This window comes from Ambystoma mexicanum, chromosome 1q (genome assembly GCF_040938575.1).
Source record: "Ambystoma mexicanum isolate Mex_15411 chromosome 1q, UKY_AmexF1_1, whole genome shotgun sequence".
Taxonomy (NCBI): domain Eukaryota; kingdom Metazoa; phylum Chordata; class Amphibia; order Caudata; family Ambystomatidae; genus Ambystoma; species Ambystoma mexicanum.
The window spans coordinates 1,120,173,324-1,120,194,904 of NC_090922.1; the positions used below are offsets into that span (position 1 = coordinate 1,120,173,324).

The 21,581-nt window shown below is 40.7% G+C and overlaps 1 protein-coding gene across 1 annotated transcript in view; it reads left to right on the forward strand.

Moving 5' to 3' along the window:
* Window positions 1–19,950, forward strand: part of LOC138542762 (fibronectin type III domain-containing protein 7-like) — a 60,915-nt gene extending 40,965 nt beyond the window's left edge. The window contains exon 14 of the mRNA XM_069641862.1: window positions 16,994–19,950. The gene's annotated coding sequence lies outside the window, so the exon portion shown is untranslated. The remainder of the gene's footprint in view (window positions 1–16,993) is intronic.
* Window positions 19,951–21,581: the final 1,631 nt, after the last annotated feature.

The following is a 21,581-nucleotide window of genomic DNA, read 5'->3' on the forward strand; positions in this document are numbered from 1 at the left end:
AAAGCATGCACACCTTCCCTGTTCCAAGGCAACACATCAGCATAGTTCCCATTCCCACCCACCTGCCACACCTAGACCTGTGCACAGTTTAGAAGAACAGTCTGCACAGTGGTAGCGCATAGTTCAGGCGTCATAAACAAGTGTGCTCAGCACATTCACACTGATCCAGAAAGAACATGAAACTTTACCACCAATTCTGCATTTTCCTCTAGGTCCGAGGAGATACAAAACGCCCCCAAGGATATCTCTTGTAACTCATCGTCGTGTGTGCTGTGTGAACATGGGTAGGAGCGTGTAAGGCGGGGGACTGCCACAATTGAAAAGGCATCCCTAATTCACAGAGGGATCCACTTTTATTTGCAGCATTCCTTGCGCTTCTTCTCCTGTTACTGATCTCCCTGCCAGATGCAGGACAATGTCCAAAGCATCCAGGGGCTTTTTGAGATCCTTGTCAGATTTTTCTACAATGGCTCACAGCTGTGTAATTTTACAAGAGGTAGTGGAAATGTGACTAGGAAAAACTCAGACATGACTTCAAGGTTTAGGTGAGGTTAGTCCGGTAAAATCCTAATGGCAGAAGGTGATAAAGGAAAGTACACATAAAACAACAGCTTCAGAAAAATGTACTGATTCCAAATGCCCCCTCCATGTCTCAGTGTACATGGGTTTCTTAAGACATTAGACTCTATGTGTGTGGCAAAGAATTTAAGAATGTATGCCTTCATTTCCTCTGGTTTCCCAATAATCTTCATAGTTTCCCCATACACAAGCAATCTATTAAACGTTCTCCCGGATACTCCTAATCTTTTTAAACACTCTCAGTACAACTGCGTGCATTTATAATTATATTTACAGCCTTTGTCAGGACTCTATTTGAGGCGGAGTCAGCCTGTGCTGGACCATACATTAAGCAGCGTGAATAAGGTTACATAAACAAAGCCTGGTGTAATGGGTTGAAAGCAAATTAGCATTTTCTCGATTTTGCATGCCACAGTGGATGTCCCTCTTGCAAGCAAGCATTATAATACAGCCCAGTCTAGATGTAATACAGTAAATTCACTGTTTTTCTTCTGCTTTCTTCGGGTTACAAAACATTATATTCTAACATTCTTGTCTTTCCTCATTTCTACTTAGATTTTTCCACAACAAATGTAAAATGTTATTAGCGCCTGAAATGTTCTCACCGACCTGGGTAGAGACCCAGTCTCACACCACATGGGGGGTCAGTAAACAAATGCATACCTAGGTGCTTTAAACATGCTTAACATGTAGGTAAGCATAAATAAGCACAATGCACGTACCTCCTGCGCACAGCGAGGTCCTCATACACCTCGAAAATCACTTCTGTGAAACAGGAACTTGTGAGGTGAGAACTGCAGGCACATGGATATGAGCTTCACCAGTGTTCTTTAATGAATTGGCTCCGATACATGTAACATAGATCACCAATTGCCTTAGATGTTATACTTAACCCACACTGTATCTGCAATGTCTAACAGAGCTTCAGTTTGCTTTTTGGTGGAGTTGCAAACTTTCATGTATAAATGTATTGGAAAGGTTTTAACGCTGTGTTAGTCCAGTTTAAAATCACACAAAATCCAAATTCTGATACCTTTTATTGGTCTAACAAAATATTGTGCTCAGAAAGTTGTTCCATAGGCTTTCAAATTCCCAGAGACCTCGTAATCATTTGGTAGTTACAAGACAAAAGGTAAACAAAAGTAAATAGACACAGAGCTGTACAGCACCTTTACATGGATACAAAAAGCATGGGATTCGTCCACTTTAAACTCCATTGGCTGCAGAAAGAAATGATGCCAGGAATTCAGTCCTGCAAAGCACCTTCATCTTAACGGCCACAAATTGGAAATGAAAAACAGACACATGCTCAAACACTGAGAGGCAGTTTCCTTTGCTGAGAAGTTACATTTCAGGCAAATGTTTTGCAGTTCATAGTATGTCCAAACGTTTTCAACGCGTCGTGTCTAATGAGTGGAACCCACCATAAAATAAACAGTAATGCTATTGTAGACAGATTCCAAAATGCTAGACAGGTTGAGAAAGAAAAGGATGTCTTTTTTCAGACCTTTCCCTGCGCAGTAAGGTTTTTCACATCCTGAGTGGTATGCATTTTCCAATGTCATAAGCAGACTCAAGTTTTTCCAATTACAATGTGTTTAAGCATCTTTTTGGCAGCCAAATTATTGCTTGCAGTGTTTGTAATGCCCAACCTGAATAAGAAAAACACTGTGCACCAGTGTGTGGGGACTAACATAGTGTCAGAGGTGGCTGCATGTTTCTGCAGTCTCCATTCTGTGCTGGGGTGGTAAATAGGCCTACTTGTATGCATATGGTAGAACTAATACACAAATATTCCCTAAGCTTTCAAGGTGATATGTCCACTATATCCTAGTTGTGCCTCATATTTGACAGTGCCATTATGAATCGCATACAAAGTGGCAAATACAAAAATACTTTACCACTGTTCCAATGGTGAGGTTTCCACTGTTGGCTGGGTATGCCTCTTCTTTAATAATGGGTACCAAACATTTCTGCTCAGACATCCAAAATAGCCATACGTGATGCCTGTGTCTTTACCCATTCGGGGATCTGAACATTGTGTTAAAAGCTGCATGTGGGAGCTAGTAGCAGCAGGTCGAATTTGGGTACTGTCAATGTGGTTGCCTTGAAGGTTTCAGCTCCAATGTAGGCCCTATTGTGACATACATGTTGTGTCTGTGTTCAGACCAACATTTTTCAGGTTGAGACTCTTTAAGTACTTGAACTCCCATGTTCATCTTTGTGTGGTAATCGAGAGGTACCATCACTGACTTGTCACGCAGCATGTGTGCATCTTGCGGAAAGTGTTGGCCTACATGTGTTTCTGTTACATCAAGATGGTGTATCTGTGCAGGTTCCTTCCTTGACGTAGTTCCTTGCAAGTCTCACCAACATACTGTCCTTGTGGACATTTCTTGCATTGGATGATGTATATCACATTGGATAATTTGCAATTGGATGCTCCTTGTAGCTGTAATGTTTGGTTCTGTGGAGTTTTTACAGCAGATTTGGTGCAGATGTGTTAGTAGGATTTGCATCTCCTAACATTGCATGGGGATGTTCCCTGAAGTCTCTGTTCTTGATCTGGTATAAATGTCCTTCTGGTGAGGGACTGTGCAAGATTGTTTTGGTTGTTTGTATGCATTAAAGAGTTTTCTTTGAAAATGTCACCCAGCTCCTCGTCTCTTTTAAGTCAGGTCATTGATTGGGAAGTCTGTGTGCACCAAATGCTTATAATTTCGGGAGGAAATGAAGCAAAATACCCTCAACAGTGTTGTATGGTGACAGATTCAAGGTTTTGTTGTATGAAGTCTACGTATGGAATAGCTCCCGTTACCAACAAAACACACAATACGGTATATGAGTGTGCTAGTATTTCTTTGCATTTTCATCCCACTGTTCTAAGAAGATCTCTATCTAAGTACTGTATGGTGGCAAGTAAAGGTCTGAATAAAACAAGGTAATGCTCCGTGGCTCAGTATGTTTGGGCTGCAGTGGGGACGTTGCAGAAGCCCAGCTTGTTCCTATTTGGATTTTGTGATGCTTTTCTTGAGTCCGGGAGGATTTAGCCTAACATCCACTGGAGCCTGATACCCAAAAACTACCACAGGAGCAAATGAGAGGAAGCCAGTGAGCATCTCGGATTTCCACTGGCTGTCTTATTACATACTAACAAAGCCTACACCTGGACCAAAGAAGCAGGTGTCTCAAACATCTTTGACATTTTCACGTGTTAATATGATTTACAAAGATTTGCTCTGATGAATTTCAGAGATGGCCCAGGCATCGCCAGCTTTTAGGCTTAATGATTCGGGTATTGGGTGCCCTCTGCAAACATGAGATGCTCACACTTTACTCCTCATTTTCTTCTGTGAACATCCTTGTGGTGAGGATCTGTAATTACAAAACATGAATTAGATATTAGAGGGATTTAGAGCAGTCCCTCTATGTAATAAACTATCTATACTTATAAGTGCTTTAATCGTCTTATGTCGTCTTTGGGTCCCACCACGATACTATCTAATCATTCCTCATTCTTATGCAATTTTCACTTGCATCTAATGTTCTCCTGTATAAAATTCCAATATACTCATTTATTGGTTTTCGGCTTTATTTCATACACGTATCTCGATGCATTTTTTATTCTCTTTGTTACATTAATAAGTGAATACTAGTGGTTTTTCAGGCAAAAGTGTAAAAAGAGTTTTTAAACATTTAAAAATACATTATATCCTAAACCTCAGCAGTAAAAATACGGTCTCATTCATTCTCATTTTTACACTTCTCATGCCATCTCATTGCATGTATCCCAACATTTTTCATTCCTTCTATCCATTCTAAAATATTTGTTTAAGGAAATTCTTCAGGGGAACTCTATTCGCCTTTCCATAGTCCTAAAAATAAATATGACATTCGCTCCTTTTTGTTTAGGAGACTTATTCCGTTCGTTAAACTATTAGCTGATTTTATTGCAGCATTTCTGTGTTTACAATAATTTCTAAGATCTGGTGTTTCACGGTGGTGTCTCAATTTCAACATTTACGCAATTTCTTTAGCTATGGCATTCTTTAGTAGGCATGCCCGCTACTTCAGCCTTCTATGTTCTGCTGTTATGCTTCACGTGGGTTCCTACAATCCCTTCTTTATTTTAGTTCTGAATGACCGCTTTCGGGGGCTCCGCCTCAGTTGCTCATCGTTTGTAGACTGTGACTTTACTATTTCTCAACAGGCCTCGCTCTGCAGTTGATAATTGTGTTCACTGAAAGCTTCTCTAGCGCCCGGGTAGGTGTGTTGGTTTCTGTCCACGTGGCACGCTAAACGTCTCCGGTTCGTTCCTGTTCGCGTCCTTTCGATTTTCTGTCTGTAATTGCTATCTGTAATGAAGTGAGCACCTTTCTGATATGTGGGTATACAGCAGCCCACTGCTTCCTTTAACTGGGCGCCTCTAGTTTAACAGTCAATCGGCCTGATTCTCAGAGAATTACACTATAGCAAAAGAGGAGATGCCCATGAGCCTCTCTGATTTATACCTGACACCTCATATCTGATTACCAAAGCCAAATCAAACTGGATCTGATAAGGGTTTGCCTAGTGCATCTTTAACATACACATGTGATTCACAAGAATTTGCCGAAGGGCGCCGCCAGATTTCCTCCAGTTCTAGGCTTTGTGAATCAGGTAAAAGGTAGCAGGTGCACATCTCTGATTCTCATGACCAGCTCCTGACTTGCTTCAGTGCAAATGTTTCAGAATCCGGCCATTATTATTAAACGTGCAGAGTCATTGGGTCAAACACTTGTTGATGTGAGCTGTGTTTGATCTGCAAGTCGCAGGTTCAAATCCCGGCAAAGCCAATTCAGCCTTTCATCCTTTTGCATCTACATCCTCTTAACATATACAAGAGGAACATATCCGTTTATTCACAAAGCTTTAGAAATGTTCATAACAATTTACACCTCTATGCACATTGAAAATGGGAGTGTGGTGCACAAATATTTATTTCATAAAATTTGACACTTGAGCGCAAACTAGAGAAAAAGTATGTCATTCACATTCAGTGCGGCCTACGCCTTTGAGGGAGCATAACATATGCATTAGGCACATTCTGCACATTTTAAACATTCCTAAATTGAATGGTTGCTGAGAACATCTCCTATAGTTACAACTGCTTTACTAAACTTTTCTTGCATATGAATATTATACTAAGATCACCCCTTACTGTAGAAAACAAGAAGAATCTTTTCACTTTCAACATACTTGTGTCGACCTACCTGCGCCTAAATCCATTCAGAGGAACTTTATCTGAGATCAGAGCACATTAAACCTTGCTGATTTTTAAATCCCCATGAATGTTACTATTTAAGGGTATAGCACAGATTTGAATTTCATGTCCTTGCCTGTTCCAGTAACACTCCCAAGTTATTATATGTCGTACCCTTTCGGGTGAACTTGTTTGTATGACTTTTATATACTAATTTACTCGCTTGTAGCTCCCGGGTGTCGCACTGACTCACGTGTCTCATATTTGTTTTGTTTTCTCAAGTGTAAATATGTTTAAGATAAAGCAACCGTTTACCAATTGCCTTCAGAGAAATGCATGGTATATACAGACCAAAAGGGCTTTCCAGTCTGCCTACTGCTTTGAACACACCTATCCTACATGACTGACACCTCATGCAACATGTTCAGTCAGAAATAAAGGGGCCAATTCACACATCTTTTGCAGTCCCACAAATGCCTAAAATGCAGCTTGCACGAATTGCTTTCACTTCACAATATCACGAAAGGGCCATTTGAAACCAGTCACAATAGAAAAGCATGGCTTTCACTGAATGGTTGGGTGGTGGAGTAACTCCACACACTCCTGCTTTGCAAATCAAAATGTTAATGCCTGGAGAAGTGGCAATGGGCAGGCATTACAATGAGGCACACACAAACACACGTAAATTGCCAAACCTGTATCACAAAAAACTTACTGATTTGGCCCTGTTGAGCTTGATGCAAGTTACATTTGAATATGGCAAATCCACGGGAACAAACAACGTTCCCTGAAAGTCGTCCACTCTCCCCGAAGTTTGACATCACTTTCAGATTAAAATGTTGAAAACGGAATGTTTTATTTTTTTAAGTACACTTAATATTTGTTATTTTCAGGGACTTCTACCTTTACCTGTATTTCGTTTGTGTGTGTGTGTTTGTGTGTTTGAGACAGAGAATCGGGTCCATTTGCAGGTCCAAATTCAGGTGGGGCAAATTGCATGTGCTGCTTGTGTAATTATTGTGAGATTATCATATGTGTGCAATTTGCGGGTGGCTGCAAATGCCTTTTGCACCTGTCTCACTTTAGGCCAGCACATTTAATTCGTCAGTCTTGCATCTTCCTGTTTGTAGCTACTATTTTTAACATGATATATTATTGTACAGAAAATACTTAATGAGGGGCCTTTCTTCACAATTTCCATGTTTCAAAAATTTCTCTGATAGGGACTTACTCATTTATCCACAAAATGACAATACCAAACATCCATACATTAAAAACGGGCCACCATACACTAAAAATGGAAAAACGACTTATTGATCTTTTTTTAAACACAATTATGCAAAATATTTCTATTGTGCAATTTTATATCTCATTGACCAATTCAACATTTGACAAGGAACCAAAGCTCATTCATATTCACAATTACATACCCATTCATAAACCTGTATTGTAGAACTCTAATGACCTTTTTGTCAAACAGGGGGCCCTCCAAGGTCACAATCTATAGTTCCATTTCTGAAAGAAAAGTTCTTACAATGGAAAAAACAAGAAATAACAAAGAGGTAAACAAGTGATATAATTAGCATTTACTATCTAGTTTCAGCCTTTTAGCCTTTTCATTCATATGACACAGCCTTCATCATGTATTTCGCTGTTTGTATATGAGTAATGTTCCCTCTGATCATTCCTTCCTCTGTGTTTATTTTCGTTCCCTTTCCCAGGTAGTTGACTCATCCTAGTAATAGATCAATCAATTATTGTACTCATAATATGATCTCTTGTTGTATTTTAGAGATTCACCATTAGTTTATTATTTATTTAAAAAGTGCAAGCCGGAGTGTGTACTGAGTGCTCGGAGTTGCCTGATCTGAGCTGGTGTCAGGTGTGTCAATTCTGTCTTCACCATCCATTACTTGGAGGCAGACCTTTTCGTGGACCCTCTACAAACATTCCTTCTGCAGCGGAGCGTCAGCTGAGTGTTCGGTGTTCCTAGTTTTGGGGTCTTGCAGATTTATAACCTCAACCTTTGTATCCCCTACCCTTACAATGCGCCCTGATTTCCTCGCAGTTCTGCGCCTATGGTCTACTCAGCAGCCTATCAGTGTTTACAACCGGAGCTCACTTGGTTTAATCAGGTGATGAGAAAATGAAAGTGTGAACTGTAACCAGTAGCACTTGGTGACTGCGGGATTGGGAGTTCCTATCTTTTGAGGCAAACGCGCATATTCAGTACTCGGTATTGTGACCACCTAATTCATGCATGGTGACTGTGGGGTGGAGACGGTTCTCTTCCCTTTGAGCTAAGTGCGTTTAACCGCAAAACCTGTATACACTGTTGACAGAACTTTCCCAGGTCTTTTAAGAGCTCTATAACAGCTCTGTGGCTGGCTTCTTTTTTTCTGAGTTTTGTCACAACTATTTGCTGTTATAAACTGATGGTCTAACGAGAGGCAAGCATAGAGAGGTAGTCACTACTGTCAGGGCAGAAGAGGCTGACCTCTGCCTTCTGGACTTTGGCTCAAACCTGGGTAATCTGAGAGCTGGTGGCTGTGGTCCGAAGGCATTTGAGCCAGCTTTTCGGTGGATGTCACTGGGATTGACAATTGAGTATTTCCCTCGATTGGAGAGCTGATGGCTGTGGGCTTTGTGCCTTTGGGTCAGCTCCCTGGGCAGTGTGACTGCTGCTAATTACCATACGAGCTGCGTACATTCCTGTCAACTATCATAGGGGCCGACGGATGGAGAATCTACTTTCCGGAGGCTTTGGCTGCAAGTATACAAAGGGGGTTCGACTAGTCCACAATGTCCCTTTGTACTTTGAGGTCTGGGGCTGTATTGCATTTGGATATAGCTGCATCTGGGTCCGGTGTAGGAAATGGTATACCGACTTCGCCCAGAAACAAACAGCAAAAACAATGTAAGCAGACACTGTTGTAGGGCCTCTCGACCCTGGGCACGAGTGCCACAAGGTTATCAAAGACTTTCCTTTGATGTAAGAGGAGAGTTGTCTAACAAGGGTGTCTGAGGGAATGAGGGCCAAGAGGACCAGGAGTTTGGAGGTGACCTCTAAATCGGTTAGGGGTGTAGGGCACTTGCCACATGATTCCTGAAACTTTGCAAAACCTGCTTTCTGTCCCAGTATTTCCCCAATTTCCAAACAGGTGCGTTTCCATGCTGCCTTTCCAGTTTATACCCCTAAACTGCATGGTGCCGTGCAGTCATGTCCTCACTCTGCTCCACCGGGCCTGCCTCATCAGGCACTGTTATCTGATGTCTTTGTATTTGGTTCTCACAAGGCCCATCTTTATCTGTTTAAAGAATCAGCAAATAATGGAGGGGGTCTGAATTATGGGGAAGGTATGTGGGGACAAGAAACGATTAAGGGGAATGTTTGTGATAAGTCTACTGTGCATGCACATGATGACTGCTTTATGAACCTTTTGAGTAAGAACTGAAGTATTCTGAAAGAGATTACTGATTTGGAATTGATGTCAGGCTGTGATCCAGATGGGCCTCTTGCTAATCCTTCAATATCCACTGATATGTATCTCTGTGGGACGATTCTTGGGGTCTATCCCAAGCCTATTAGTGGATCTCATGGGTATACCCATAAAGGCCCTCTAAGTAGTGGGAGTCTTACCGGGGGCCACTGATGGCAATGCTTTGGTGTTAAGTAAAGTTCCACCGATCAGAAATAAAAATATGGTGCCCCAGACATCGGCCTCATGTTTTTCAAGTCATACAGTGGGGATAGAATCTGTGAATTTGCTAAAGGTAACTTCGCCGGCTGGCGATTCTTGGAGCAAATAATCTCCTACTGAAATAGAGAGGCATATAGATGATCCCACCTGGGGGAAATTCTTGTCAAACATTAATAACAAACTAACTGCCCTGCATGAACAACAAGAACTGCTGTCAATGGCAGTGAGGGCAAATACTGATACTTTAAATACAATGAACGATAAACTGTCTTTTGTGGAGGAATATTTAAGGGGTCTTGCATGTAGAAAACAGGGTGATTCTAGCCTACATCCATTGGTACCCGAAGTGAAGGTTGTGCCCAACACTATGATGAACCCATCTACTGTGAGCTCTGGAGGGTGGGGGGAGGCTGTAATTAATGATTCACAGGGCAAGGACACCAGTGTGCCCCCTGATTCTCCTTCAACTTTGGTGGAGTGTATTGCAGACTCTGGCCAATCCCGGAGACCTTAATGACCGGAACAGGGCAGGGGCAGTGGTATCCCAGGGGGCCCATTACAGGTAGAGGTGGAAGATCATTCATCTCCACGCTCTAGTCATATGACTAAGAAAAAAAGAGTAAAGCCAATAAGGGCAAAAAGTCTAAAAACCAACCAGCGCAAAAATCTAGTTCTGCCAATGTCTCCAAGAAACCTGCGAGTCAGTTGTCTACAATTGATACCATCATTGATTTAAATGTCCAAGACATCAATTCTATTGCTTCTGGAGTGGCATCAGTGATTGATCTAGTGTGGGGTGTACAAAATCAACACAAATAAAAACCAAGGAAGATTGACAGTTGTAATCCTGCCCCTACTAGGATTGATTGACCGACTAGTCCTAAGGGTATTGAGAATGGAAGTAGGGAATGATCGCATTATCTTTAATTTGACTGATGGTAATAGACAGCAAGTGACTAATGTTACCCCTGTGAATGGGTCAACAGTGCCTCCGCTTTTAAATTTGTCTGAGGCCCTGGGTAGAACCCACCAACCAAAGCTCACTTCTTTTTGGACGACCTTTGGTTTAAATTCTACCCATGACAATGTATCTATGACAAGACCCTGCAGGAGCCTTTGCTGGCTGAGCGAGTGGCGGAGGGGGCACAGACGATCCCTTCAGTATTGAGAGAGACAGGGTTGCAAGTGGATCCCTAATGTTGTTCAGCCTATGATTAGGGTTGGTACGGGTACAGAGTACCCCGTACTAGGATCATCTCAGATGGCTTTGATGCATGTTTTGGGGGAGCAGTTCCCTAGGGCGGATCCTAGCATGGGGTACACCTCCAAGATTATTGGATGCGAGGTGGACAAACATAGGCATGAACTCAGGTGGCTGAATAGGTCAAGAGTGTTGAACCTATTTAATCACATTCCATATTAAGGTCTCTACATTCTGGTGACATCGACCATATCTCTTTGTCTTTGGACAATAATAATCGTATGGCCTCATAATGTTTCTCAGATATTGTTTCCAATCTGGTTTGGATCCAAAGAACAATCTTTCAGTCCTTGGGCTACGAATTGGTCAAAGTGAACTCAGGGGATGCAGCCAAATTGTATCTGACACCATCTAGGGCTGCGTCCAATGTGTTGGGAACTACAAAGGATATGATATCATGTGTAGCAGCTACAGTCCAGTCTGGATTACCACAAACTACCGGGACCAAGGAGCCACAGGACTGGTCATGGATTGAATCTGCGATTAGGACATTGGTGTCTGTTACTGCAGGGGCTAAACAATCACAGCAGTGGGGAAATTAGGTTTTTATCTTTGAATACATGTGGATTAAACAGCTTTTGCCATATAAGGCAGGGTTCACCTTACCTACCGAGTTTCAATATCCTGTTGATACAGGAAACAATGTGTACAGGGAGGTTTGTTTTGGAGGGGTTCACCACTTTCTCTTGCCCGGCCACGCATGGACCTAAGGGTAGACCCAGCAGTGGTATTGCAATTGCTCTAGACACCAATTTGCTCCGCTCATTGACTCTTTTGTTTGTGGGTGAAGGCATCCTTGGGGTGCATGCAGGCTTTTCTGAGGCAGTGGGGGACGTCTTGCTAGTTAATGTATATTTGAACCCAGCTAAATACTCTATTGCTGCTTTACACTCATATTTGTCGCAGTTATTTGACTCCTGGTTGACAGGGGGTTATTAACATGCAATGATATTGGGGGAAGATTGGAATGCCCTCTGTGCAGAGGGCAAGGGTTTTAATCTCCTCTCCTTTATTCCTAGGGCTGGCAGCAATAATCTTACCAAGGGGCTGGTTTGGGACTCCTTCACGTCGACTTGGGATTTGCAACAATTGGAAACTATCCATGACAGAGCTATGCCTCTTTATTCTTGGGATAGGGGTCCTCAGTATCATGGGTAGATAATGTATTTGTCTCGTTGCTCCTTAAGAGTAGATGTAGTAATATGTCTCTTCTTGATTTAGGTGCTAACGATCATTTGATGATAAACCTTCAATGAAAGGTTTGACCGCCAAGCATATGGTATGCCTAATGCTGGCACCCATAATATCTGAGAGGATGGGACTTACTTGTCGTTTGGGATGGGAAACTGTATAGCAAACTTATGAACCACTTCCTGGAAGATAGCACTTGGTGGAGAACAGATCCGGTGGAGGCGAATAGGTTATTTGATAGGTTAGGTTGCAAACCCTTGGACGTACACATCAATGATTGTATTAAGAAGGTGTCCTTTAACACTGGGATTCAATCCAGGTGGTCTTTTCCCCATTGGTTTGACCAAAGGATTTTAGATTCCAAAAGGGCAAGATGTGCTGCGAAGGAGAAAGGATACAACTAGGGAGGAATTCTCCAAAATTCAAACTCCAAAAACTTGAGTGTCAACGAGACACTCATTTTGTTAAACTCTCAGGTTTGACCTTCTCTTAAAAGATAATCAGGCCCTATTGAAGACCCAGATGAATGCTAACACCAGACATTTCTGGCTTTGCATTAACAACAAAATAGCTGGGGGTGTAGCATCCACGGGAGATTCAATTCAGGAGAACATCTGGGTGTCCTATTTCAGGGAAAGGTTTAGCATTCCGTCAACCTGGATCAACAATCTAACCTACTGTAAAATTCTGTGCTGAGGGCCTTGCCCGTGGCAAATTGAGGATATAGTCTGGGCGATTAATAGATTGAAGCGATCTTGGCCCCGCCAGACTACTGCTGTTTCTTTTGAAAAAGGATGGGTGGTGTGGGCATAATTTCTAAAGCCAAATTTTGATGTTATATATGCCACTTATATTTTCGCTGAATCCTGGAGACAAATCTATTATTATTCCCATCTATATGAAAGGGGATCGTAATGATCCAGGCAGTTATAGGCCTATTGCCTTAATGGACTCTTCCAGTAAGTTATTTTTCTATTTTGCTTCTTAGATACTTGAATAGCTTTATGAGTAGAAATAACACTCTCTCTCGATTCCAGGTGTGATTTCGGCAATCTATGGGCACATTTCTGAATGCAACCTTATTCAAACATCTCCTACTTAGTGCAAAGGCCGTGCAGGGAGAAAATATGTATATGGCCTCCCTGGACTTGTCCTATGCATTTGATTGTGTGGATCGTCAGCCGCTTTGAGGCAAGCTCTTGAGGCTTAATGTTCCTAGGAAACTAGTACAGCTAATTGCTCCGCTCTATGAAAACACATCGATCCGTATTCGCCTCAAGAGGCAAGGGGCTATTACCAGATCTATGTTTGTACAGTTAGGGTTCAGACAGGGGTGTACTCTGGCCCCTACGCTTTTTAACTTGTACCTTTGTGATATTGAGGAATTGTGGGGTACATATGATTTGGTACCTGTGAGTTTGGCACACTTGGGAGTCCATTGGTTAGCTTTCGTCGATGATATTATTTTCGATGGGACTCTGCGAGGCCCCCAAGGGAAGCTCAATATTTTTTAGTCTTATCCCTGTTCTAAAACTTTGTTGGCTAACGGGGCTAAATCTAAGGTGGTGGTTTTCTCAAGGGAGATAATACCTATGGTTATGAAATGAACACTGGGGGCCAAATCTCTAGAGTGGGTTGCACCTCTTCACTATCTGGACTACAATGTATCCAATACATCATCTATACTTATGTGGAGAATGGCACTGTTGGGTAAAATGAATCCACTATTATCTCACATAAAGCATATTTTCAACAAACTTTGCAGATTCTCTATGCTTCCTGTGTTGAGATATTACTTGGGTAAAATTGTGCCTGGGCTGCTTTATGAACTAGATATGGCTTCGGTAAACCTGGATACTTGTCTGGACCCAATCCAGGGCCTACTTTGGAAAAAGGTCCTGAGGCTTTCTAGTTCAGTCCTGAATGTGGTAGTTCGCCACAAATTGAATCTGATTTCCCTACAGGCTAGAGAACATTGGAAACAACTAAAGATCTATTTTAAATTCTTGAATCCCCTGCCCAATTATCTCTATACTGATATGCACAAGATTATGGACAACTGCTCTGTTAGCTCTATTTCGGCTTATAGGGCAAGTATGTGCAATCTGCTGGAGCGGATTGGCTCTTCTGAAAAGGAATTGTCGGACAATCCTGATCTTGTCAAATCAAAACTGTTTAGAGGTGATTGGAGACTGGCGTTGGAAGATTTAACAATGTACTCCACATATCTGGAATATGCTAAGTTTCCTCTTAGGAGGGGTCAATTGCTTAGCTATCTCAAATGTTTTCCGTGTGAGAAGGCACAGCATGTGTATTTGAGATGTAGGATGAACCAACTGCATACCAAGGAAAGGACTCAGCATTGGACTACTGTACGCACTGAGGGGGTTTTTACTATGAAATATCATTTTTTTGCGGATAATTCATTTATGGAAAATGTGAGGCAATGGATTATCGACTTCCAAATGCTCTGTGTGATCAGATCGACTTTCTTTCATAAAGAATGGGATTGCTTTTCTTTGGACTATTCTAAGGAGCTGCTCTGGTCGCGGTTTACGTGGGGCGAGAATATATCATTGACTATTGATCTTGTTCGTTTTTTAAGGGAAATCTATCGTATTTGGTAATTTTGTATAATTGTTTCTCTTTTATATGGAATTATCGTTTTTATGTGCTTGTTTTTGTTCCTTTTTCTTTTTAATACCTATGTATTGTTTGAACTGTGTTTAAGTTTTTTTGTTAACCATGGCACATTAAATAAAAGAAAAAAACGTACAGCTACTTGTTTTTAGGAGTGGATATAAAAAAACATCTTTCAAAGCACAAATTAACCTTCTACTAACAGTAGCAGGACGGGGGTCTTACATTATGACCGAAAGCTAGGTGAAAGCTTTTTTTAATATCTTCAAAGTTCTGCGATCAAGAAGGTTGTAAATTATTTAGAGCATGTGTCCTAGTTCTTAGCAGAGTAAGATTTTCCTGTAATTTAGCACCATTGTCTAGAAGGGTATATTTATGCAACATGAATCCAACTGTGAATAATAACAGTAAGGCAAAAATACAAGACAATGTGAACCACTTACTCCCAGTGGAAAGATGAATCATTCGTAGTTGCAATCTTAATATCCTAATATGTTCTAGGATAACAGGCGTGTCTTTCTTATCCTGAATTCCTAACAGGTTTAGAAAACCTGTAGAAGAAGCACACCATAAATACACCACAAGCATCCAATCTATCGCAAGCTTCACAGGAACTGGTCCAATTTTCTGAGGATCAAAAAAACTCAAATGCCGTGTTGGGATTATTTCAACAATTTGACCCAACTGGTCGAAAAGCTATCAATCCCGCCAACTGAAACCTAACAATATAGTTACTGGTTTATGCAGTTTGTTTTGTTTCAAGATTAATTCTACAACACCTACACAAAACCCCTTGTTGACATACATGATGCTCTAGGCACCTATACCAACTTTGCAGATGACACGCAAATTCTCATCCCTATCTCAGGCAGCCTCACAAATGATACTAACAACATTCACAAAATCTTCTGCACTATCCAGAACTGGATGGCCACCCATAATCTCTGTCTCAACAACAAGAATACTGAGCTATTAATTGTGGTCTCTCCCTCTCGCCTTGAATCCATCGACCCCTCCTACTCTGCCGTCATCATTGATGGCACGTCTATCCCTGTCCTCAGACACGCCAAAACCCTTGGAGTTTACCATGACGCTGATTTATCAATGACGAGGCACAGATACCCTCTCCACCTCTACAGCCCACACTGCAAAACTCATTGTACTGAGCAAATAATTCCTAAGCCGTGACAACTGTCTCACCCTCTCAAGAGCTTTAATCCAGAGCAAACATGTCTTTTGCAACATGCTCAAGGGCACGTCCGCTTCCAACTTAGCAAAGCCCCAATAGCTACAAAACAGAGCCCTGTGCGCGGCTCTTGGCCTCCACAAATCTGACCATATTTCGGCAACGCGTCGTGAAGTCCACTGGCTACCCATAAAAGCGTGGATTGATTTCAAAATGTTATCCATTGCAAACTGCTGCATCTACAATGAAGCACCCCCATATCTGAACAGTTGCATTACACGGAAGCATCACTGTCGCTCTCTCTGCTTCTCTGGCCATCTGACCCTGATGGTCCCATGCTTCCAACGCGCTAGAGCCAGAGGGATCAGCTTCAGCACCACTGCCCCTTCTCTTGGAACTCACTCCCTGTGCATTTAAGAAATAAACCTTCTTACCCAGCTTTCAAGAGATTACTGAAAACATGTCTGTTTAATAAGTATGACTAAACCTTACTCTGGATTTACATTGTACATTATGATCTGAGTAATTTGCCCCTGGTCAACCTTGTTTAAGTCACATTCGGGTTGTGGCAAATCCACAAGCACACTTATGTTTCACTTTCCTGATGTCTGACATCACTTTCAGGTTTAAATGATGAGGTTTATATGATGCAAAATCAAGTTTCAATTTCACATGTTCTTTTTTAAATTTCCTGTGACTCCTGCCTGGATTTCGTTTTTGTGTGTGTTTCTGAATTAGCTGCTTTTAGAAGCCCAAATTGAGGGAGGGAAAAATGGAGTGTCCCGCATTTGGGATTCTTTGTGGATCAACATCCATGTGCAAATAGTGGCAGCTGCCGATGCCATTTGCGCCGACCATACTTTTAGCTTGCAAATGAAGTTCTTTGTGAGTTGTGGCCAATACGTCTGTTTGACATCTTGCCGTTAGAAGCCACCTTTTTAAGTATGATGCAGTAATAATGTACATAAAGCAGTTGGCATGGTCTGCTTCTTCACAATTTCCGTTGGATTCATTTCTCTTTATATTACATACACTCCGGTGAAACATATCACTTTACCACTAACGCCTTGATGTCTTCTATCAATGTTGCCGGTTGTTATGCTATTTGGTAATTTTTAAATGTATAGTATCGGTTTTCGCTTGTATGGTGTCATTAGCATGTATTAACACATCTCCCTGTTTTTATTACGTAGAACAACAAATGTACAACCCAGAGTTCAGCGATTACGCAGCTGAAGCAGCAGACATCAATTTCCAGGAAAACACATTCATTTCCAGGCAACAGTGGAGCAGAGTGTTTGACTTTTCATGCCACTGTTTTGGATACTGTGGCTTTTGCTCTTAAAAAGGAGAACACCATATGGCTGCATAGGAATGCATTCCATCTTGCCGTTATGTCTTAACTTTAATGACAGGCTATATTTGCCATCATGGGATGGCTCCAAGGGGTCCTGTGGGAAGCAATTTGCAGGACTTATTTGTCCTAGACAATATCAATACAGGGACAGATTTTCTTAAATACTTTATAGGGTTATGCTACGGTGCCTCCAGTTCACACATACACGCCCATTTCTAGGCCAGAGACTGACCATCAGAATATGTTAATGCAAGTCACCATGGGTAAGAAAGTCTGTATATATGTTTTCTTCAAATAACAATTTACATTAAATAATTGTCTTATATTTTGGGATTTAAGAAGGCTATTTCAATAACTGTTAAGCATTATTATTAGAAACATCCCAGTTCAGTATTTTAAAGAGAAACACATTCATCCATTCATGTCAGCAAAAGGGACACATATGACTTAAATACCTTTCTGGACCTTTCAATTTCCACAGCACTTCTTATCCCTTCCAAGGTCCCCATATATTCTTCTATATACCTGATGGCACTTAAATACCTGCACAGACCCTCTGCTTTTCTATCCAGATTAACCCCTTTTTCATAAATCCAGCTTTCTTCCATATATACGAGCCTTGATAGTGTAATTCGATGCAGAATAGGACGAGGAGGGAACATGCAGTGGACCTCCCTTATACACCTAAAACTCGCATACGCGTTATTCGGCACTGAGCGCCAAGGGATTTCTTGACGAAAAAAAAAGTGCAGTGCTCATCACCAATGTCGCGCTCAATTTTCTAACTAATATTAAGACTGCGCCTTGCCTTCTCTCTGCTCAGATACTATGGAGACCATCTGATGTGCTGTACTGTTCATCCCTTTGAAGTGGTGTAGCATTTGCCAGTGGACCCAGGGCCCACGTTTCTGACAGCTGTCGCAACCCAACTCTAAAAACGTTGTGCTCTGGTGAGGCCAGGATGCCATTTTCTCTGTTTTCCGTGAAAAGGGAAATTAACAACTCTTTCACCCCAGTTTCAAATTTCACCTATTCGGGAACATTTGATTTTTCCGGACAAGTCAAGAGTTCTGACTGCAGTTACAGTCCTGCTCTATTCAGATATTTAAATTGCATTTCTTTTAATACATTTTCTCTTAACTCTGTAAGATATTTTACATTTTAAATTGGCACAGACATATGCTTTGTGTGCTGCAATGCCAGGGCAAGGCTTCAACCATATTGCAGACTCCCTGCTCTCCTGGCTGGCACATTTTTTCATTAATGCTGCGTTTTGCCATGTGTACCTCTGTGCAGCTCAGACCAAGTGACCTCATAATCCTTACCCCAGCATTGCCCTTCCTTGTAGCAGTCCCTCATTACCCATACCCTGCAATCTCTCCTCTTCATGACAGTAATTCATTACCACCACCCTCGCATCACCATCCTCATCCTAGTTCTTCATTACCGAGCATTCCCTTTCCTTTTCAAAGTCCCTCATCACCCCTGCACCGCCCATTCTTGTCACAGACGCGTTAGCTTCAAGTTGTGTATGTCAATGTAGGGCATTTTAATAAGTTATGTACAGTGCTTGAACATTATGGAACACGTTTTGTGAGAAGAAGCATTTACAATTCAATGAAAACCTTTTGTTAGAAAGACGTTTTGGTTAAGCTTATGCTTTAACAAAGTTTTGTCCCTGTATTTCCATTGTTTCTAAAGAGATTACATAGTTAGGTAATGTTTGCAGAAGGTTGGCTTTTAATAAGTGACGATCAGTACAGTAACGTCATGAGACACGTTTAGTTCTAAAAAAAAACTTTACAATTCAGTCAAAGAATGGTGAACCTACCTCGTCCTTCACTGACAAACCTGTGACCTTCTTCACGTCATTTGCAAAGCTCCCTGTAACCAAGGTAGCCCCCATGAGAACTCACAAAGTATTCAAGGCAACACCAGAAAAAACCTCTGCTTCCCCTGTCTGGAGATCTCAAGTGCCTTCTGCTTTTGTTTTTAGAGTAGAATTTTGGATTTCCCAACCTAAAACATACAATATTTTGATGAAAGCTATCCCTCCCAATAATATATGTGCTTAAAATTGACCAAAATGATGGTCGTGTCAGCAGTAATATTGCAGGATCGTCACCCGTCAATTATATCACAAGAAGTCACGTCACATGATCTGTCATTTATACAGAAGATGGTTTGTTTTCTTTAACTAGTCTTGTTGAAACTTGTAGCTGCAGCAAGCTCATCAACAATGATTGCAAACTAATGCAAGAACCTAGCTTCTAAAACCTGGAAAGGAGGAGTGCAAGCTTTCACTATGTCTGGAATCAGATTGGTTCAGCCTCCAGGATTGAAGCGTGTTTCACAGAGATCACGAGCAGGGACATAAGGCTAGCAATGCAAATCACCCTACATGATACCAACGAAGTTAAGGCTAGCAATCAATTACTATTTGTATCCACCCCAAATGATGCCAATAAACCTAGGATTATGGCAAAATAAAGTTTGGGAACAATATACTGCTTGATTATTGAAGTTTTTTATCAAATGTTTTTGCCACAGGCAACACAACACAGAGATAGTCTCTGCACTGAATTAAACTGGATATCTTACAATTAGAAGCATATTTAGGACTTTTTCAAATGATTGCTTGCACCTAATCTGCTCATATATGCCCGGACAGTGCATATGTTGTTTTGATGACAATCCAAATACCATTTAATGAGGATTTCAAATGTAATTTCTGATTTTTGCATGAACGTGAAAAAAGAATGTAACAATAAAAATAATTTTGTGGCAACATTATTTTCTTCGACTTCATCTTTATTTTTTGTATTTTTGTCAGTGAGGTTGACTGCTTTAAAGAAGGGCTAAGTTGGTGTTTGAAACTACTGCATAAGAACAAGATGTATGCTCATGGAAGAACACAGACACGTTTGCAAATATATGTAATTTGTGCATGTACAATGAGAAAGGGATTTTAGTATTTCTTCAGGGATGAGGGGCTGATTTATGTTGGAGCACTTAACCCCTCCAATCCCAAAAAGCAGATTTCATTGGTTTGTATGTTGCTTTCAAACTTTTGGGGAAATTGTAGTCACACGTAAAAGAAATGCATAAACCACATGAGTAAAGCTTTTAATGCATGGACTGCTGTTTCTCTTACTGCAACGTTGTTACATAGTGTGTCACAGATAATAATGTCATCCCATACATTTCTGAAATATAAATCTTTACCCATAATGGATATTTATATTTCAGATTTAGTGATTACCAAAAAACAAGGGATGTATTTTCCATAACCATATATGTGTGAATTTATATGGTATCCAGTTAATATGTTGAATGTTTTTTTTTCGAATGACAAATATGTTGAAAACATTTTACCGAATTTTTTTTTTCTCGAATGTATTCTTTTTTAATTTACATGTTTTTTGTGTTTCGCGAGTAAAAAAAGGGTTACAAAATTTTTAAAAGGGGGTTTAGGGGGGAACCCCCCATTGCAAATAACCCCCCCCCAAAAAAAGACATTCACATTTTTTTTTCCGGTGACATCTTTTCGACATTATGGCATTCGAAAAAATGTCATTTGAAATACTCACTAGGAACCAATTTATATATCTATCCATCTTTCTACCTACCTATCTATTTATTTATCTGTCCATTTAAAAATAAAAATACCCTTTTTAAATAATGAATTAAGGTTCATTTAAAAAAAAAAAAGTTTACAAAGAGTTAGGAATGCAATTGTTAAGTTACAAACACTCAATGTATACCACTACAAATGCAACCATTAAAACTGAAGCTTAAACACTCTTTCCATATCACTACAAACTCAACCTTAACAGCCACTTTAACTATTGGAGTGAAGTAAAGTGCCTAATATTTGAAGTAAGTGTTAAGGTTGGCTGATTTGTTGTGATATGGAAGGAGTGTTTATGCTTATTAATGGTTAAATTTGTAGTGGTATACAGTGAGTGATTATGCTTCAGGTTTAATGGTTGAATTTTTAGCCGTATAAAGTGATTGCTTGTACCTTAACATAGTTATTTGTACTCTTTGCAAACATTGCCTTTTGTTAGATTAACATTAACTCTTTAAAAAGGGTTTTATATGTAATGTAATGTAATGTAATTGTTTTTGTGTGGTGAGTATGGTGTATAGCATATGAGTGCATGTTCTATAAACTTATGTTACATCAGTGCATGGCGTGCAAGTGCATTAGCATATGAGTGTTTGCTGTATGAGAGTATGCCCTAACTGTATGGCATTTGAATGTATTAACCATAGGCATATGACTGTATGGTGTATGACTGAATTGCATAGGGTATATGGGTGTATGGCATATGTTGTGTGAGTGTATGGTGTATGTGTTTATGACATGTATAAATGGCATATGAGTGTATTGTATAAAATCTACTTGCATGGCAATGAAT